Source organism: Crocodylus porosus, unplaced genomic scaffold (genome assembly GCF_001723895.1).
Source record: "Crocodylus porosus isolate Cpor-Errol unplaced genomic scaffold, CroPor_comp1, whole genome shotgun sequence".
Classification (NCBI taxonomy): Eukaryota; Metazoa; Chordata; order Crocodylia; family Crocodylidae; genus Crocodylus; species Crocodylus porosus.
The window spans coordinates 65,542,004-65,546,845 of NW_017728886.1; the positions used below are offsets into that span (position 1 = coordinate 65,542,004).

Here is a 4,842-nt window from a genome sequence, read left to right on the forward strand (position 1 = left end):
GTGCAGTAGCTTAATAATACCGTGCAGTAGCATATTAGCACTGTTTGTGCTATAATGCGGTACTGCACAGTATTGTTAAGCTACTGCGCAGTTAGCATCTCAAGTAGGCATACCCAAAATGTCTGAAACGTCACAGAATCTCATCTCCAACAGCTGAATATTAGTCTGCAAAGAAAATAAGGCTGCATTAGGGTTATCTGCCAAATTGCAATATGGTATATCTGTGACCTTCCTCCTTCTTCCTCAGTAAAGGTTTTCTACTGTGTGAAGTCAGAGAATGTAGAGATTATATCTTTTTTGTAAGCCAACCACTAGAGGGAAATAGAATCAAATATACTTGACTAAGCGTGACATTTTATTCAGTGGAATCAGCACATTGCAGTTATACATAGGGGTTGAAGAAGTAGTGTGAATTCCTAGTGTTTCTATTTTTTAAAACTGTAATGTAAATTTTGTTTCTAAAAATAATGGTAATGGTGGTCAATGCAAAAATTTAAAAAATGAATAAATACTTTATTATGACTTTTTCTATCTTTTTCTTTTAGGGTGTGAATAATTTTGTGCAGTACAAATTTAGCCACTTACCATCAAAGGAAAGACAAACAATAGTTGAGCTAGCTAAAATGTTTTTAAACCGCATTAACTACTGGCACTTGGAGATACCATCTCAACGAAGATTGAGATCACCTAATGATGACATTGCTGGCTATAAAGTAAATTACACAAGGTAACTATGTTTTGCTTTAATTTTTCACTTTCAAAGTATAGGTACTGATCCTATAGCTCGATATGCCAGTGCAAGCTCTTATAAACAGAGTCTTTTCCTGTAGACCATGGTGGCCTCAGGAAACTCACCACTGTTACAAGGCACTGCATACGTGTTCTCCTATTTATAGAAGTGGGGTCTCATTTAGCAAACCATATGCATAGAACAAGTAGGTACTGATGTACATATTTCAAAATTACGAAATTTTGGAATGGTTTTTGTCAAGTTAATTTAAATCTGATTGGATGTTTGAATGTTAGGTCCTTATTTCATGAAGTAGAAGTTCAGACAAACTTAAACTGTTGTTGAAAACATTTTTAAAAGTTTTTGTTGCTTAAAAACCTCAGAGTTATTTTCCATCAGATATTTAGATATCAGTATAACATCAGCTGATACTCTACTTAGTCCTACTGTTTGATAATCCCTTTAGTGCCCTAATACATCTACCAGTCATGTAAAACTTAAGTTTGCGAAGGCAAAACCCATTATAAAGGGAGTTGCTAGTAAATGAAAAAACGAACATTAAGATGAGATTTAATAAGAGGAAGTGACTTGGAAGGAAGGAGTGGTGGAGGACAGTACAGATTAGGAAAGTATTAATGAAAAGTGACATTTATTTTTACATGCACCCTGAAAAGGTGAAATATTACGGGAAGAGGACCAAGTTGGCTAATGCCAGTGACACATAATTAGAGGCAGGAAAAATAGGGGAGACCAGATAAATGGGAGGTGAATAGATTTGGAGTGTGGGATGTGCAGTTTCTCTGTCTGGAGCAAAAGTTCATTGTGCACCCTGAAATTTACTGAGTAGGTATTTAGGAAGATCTCGAAAGGAGTTGTCTAATTTTCAGAGGAATATTAGACCCTACAAGTGCTACTTTGCGTATGTATTAAATAGTGTTATGTAGTCATTTTGTCTTTATGCGAAGAGTGGTTTGTGGATATGACAGATCAAGTTACTTACACATTTGGTTTTGCTAATTATTTGGCTTTTTTGCTACAGGTGGCTTTGTTACTGTAATGTTCCCCAGTTCTGTGACAGTCTACCTCGGTACGAAACAACACAGGTGTTTGGGAGAACACTACTCCGTTCTGTCTTTACTGTTATGAGGCGGCAACTCCTGGAACAGGCTAGGCAGGAAAAAGACAAGCTTCCTCAGGAGAAACGAACACTAATTCTCACCCATTTTCCAAAGTAAGGATTCACTGCTCATCTACTTTCAAGATGAAGCAACTATATGCACATTCATCTTGGGATGGCAAATATGCTAATGAGAGCAACTGACTGGTTGTGTGCAGCAAAAAGGCGACTTATTCCTATGTTCTGTGACAAATAGGTGCTACACCAGCTCATTCTGCCTTTCTTGCACTATGTGTTTGTGTGTGATTACTAGTTCTGTTTAATACACTGGATGTTTATTCTTGTAACTAAAGTTATTTGTCTTGCTTAGAGGGCTTAGTCAGTAGGGGCTTTTACATGTGTGCTTTCCTGTGGAGTTGACTAACTCTGCACTAAAATACCACCATCTATACATGCAGTGCTGTTAGGCCAGAATAAACTAATCAATCTGCCATAGGGTAGTACTGCCTTACACAATTAATATCCTATGGCAGAGTTTAGTGTGTGCACCACAATGCACATGTAGATGGTGACTAGGGCTTGGTGGGGCATGAAGGTGCTACAATGTGGGTACTGCCTGTTGGCTAGCCCCTGCCCTGTAGCACTTTTGTGGCTCAACCAACCCCTCCACAGCACGTTGTGCAGGATGGAGCAGCTCTGGGCTGGCAGGTTGACCCCTCAGGTCTCCTGCCAGCTGGAGCTGTGCTGCCCTGGCTCAGTGTGCTGTGGTCCCATGTGTACAAGTAAATACTGTACCCAGGAGCAATAAACCCCGGTGCAAACTGCCAGTTTTTTCAGCCACACTGAATGATATTTCTTGTGTAGATGCACCCATTATGTTGGAATCTGTTACTGGATACTTGTGTTTATTTTCTATAGACTTCATAAGTATTAAAGTAGTACAGTAGGCCCAGTTATCCATAAGTTTGGGCTTAGTTCTCCTCTTACTATACTCCTTTGGCATGGACTCTTGAAACGTGGTGGGATTCAACCTGGTAAACATCAAGGGCTATAGACTAGACAGGCAGGACAGAACAGGGAGGAAAGGTGGGGGTGTGGCACTCTATGTCAAAGAGCAATACACGTCCTCAACAAACACCATGGGGTCAGAGGATGGGCAGACTGAAGTGCTCTGGATTAGAATACAAAGCGGTTGGGGGGGGAAAGGGACTTAACGGTGGGTGTCTACTATCGACCACCCAACGAGGGGGAAGAGCTGGACCAGGAATTCTCAGGTCAGCTTGTGGAGGCAGTTAGGTCAAGGGACGTGGTCATCATGGGTGATCAAAACTACCCGGACATCTGCTGGGAAGAGCAGTCAGCCAGGTCTGACTGCTCACGTACGTTCCTGATCAAGTTACAGGACCTCCATTTAACCCAGGAGGTGCACAGGGGAAATGCCTTTCTGGACCTGGTCTTGGCTACAGGCGATGACCTAGTGAGGGGCGATAGTGATCATCGCCTACTGGAATTCACCATCCAGTGCAGGGTGTCAAAGGCCTGCAGCAAGCAGCAGCCCTGGACTTCAGGAGGGCTGATTTCAATGAGTTAAGGAGAATAGTCGGGGAGGCACTGAGGTCCTGGAGAGAAGGGGAGTTGCGAGTCCAGGACGAGTGGTTATTCCTTAAGGAGATGATCCTCTGAGCCCAAAGGGCGACAGTCCCAACACGGATCAAAGGGGGCAAGAATGCTCAAAAGCCCCCATGGCTCACCAGAGGCATTCATGAATGTCTGAAAACTAAAAAGGAGATTTACGCATTCATGAATGTCTGAAAGCTAAAAAGGAGATTTCCACAATGTCTGAAAGCTAAAAAGGAGAGTTACACATCACCAAGGAAGATTATACCTCCATTGCTGGAAATTGTAGGGGGGCTGTTAAGAAGGCTAAGGCAGAGACAGAACTAGGACCAGGATCAAAGATAACAAGAAGTCCTTTTTTAAATACGTAGGGAGTAAAAAGAAAGCACTGGGTAACGTGGGGCCCCTGCAGGTCATGCTTGCCAATCTGGTGGTTGCACCAGATGGTAAAGCTGACCTCTTTAACAAATTCTTTGCCTCCATTTTTCTGAGCAGGGACTGGGACATCCCACCCCCGCTGGGATTCTGGATGGACTCAGGAGAGGCACAGCCAGGCCTAGGGTCAGTGAGGACCTAGTTAGGGATCTTATGGTGGGGCTGGATGTGTTCAAGTCAACAGATCCAGATGATCTCCACCCCGGGGTGCTGAGGGAATTGGCAGAGGTCATTGCAGGACCCTGGCACAGCTTTATGAGCACTCATGGTGCTCTGGCCAGGTGCCAGAGGACTGGAAAAGGGCCACTGTGATCCGCATTTTCCAAAAAGGGGAGGAAGGAGGACCTGGGTAACTATAGGCCCGTTAGTCTTACCTCGATCCTGGGGAAGCTCTTTGAGAAAATTATCTAGGAGCACATCTGCGAGGGACTAGCAGGGGAGATTATGTTTAGGGGCAACCAACATGGGTTCATTAGGGGCAGGTCCTGTCAGACCAGCCTGGTTGCCTTCTACGACCAGGTCACAAAATCCTTAGATGCAGGTGTCACAGTGGACGTAGTCTTTCTGGACTTCAGGAAGGCCTTCAAGACTGTCTCTCACCCCATTCTCATTAAAAAATTAGGTGAGTGGCATCGATGCCTACACAGTCAGATGGGTCACAAATCGGCTGAAGGGCCACACCCGGAGAGTGGTGGTGGACGGGTCATTTTCAACCCAGAGGGATGTGGGCAGTGGGGTCCCCCAGAGCTCGGTCCCTGGGCCCGCATTGTTTAACATCTTCATCAGCAACTTGGACGAGGGGGTGAAAAGCACCCTGTTCAAATTTGTGGATGACACTAAGATGTGGGGAGACGTGGGCACGCTAGAAGGGAGAGGCAGGCTACAACTAGATCTGGACACGTTACAGGGGTGAGCAGATGAGAATACGATGGGATTCAATACT

General features: G+C 44.1%; 1 protein-coding gene across 1 annotated transcript in view; it reads left to right on the forward strand.

Moving 5' to 3' along the window:
• The window catches only part of KAT2B (lysine acetyltransferase 2B), a gene marked incomplete at its 5' end in the record, with an annotated part of 84,413 nt that overhangs the window by 35,551 nt on the left and 44,020 nt on the right, over nt 1-4,842 (forward strand). The window lies entirely within an intron of this gene.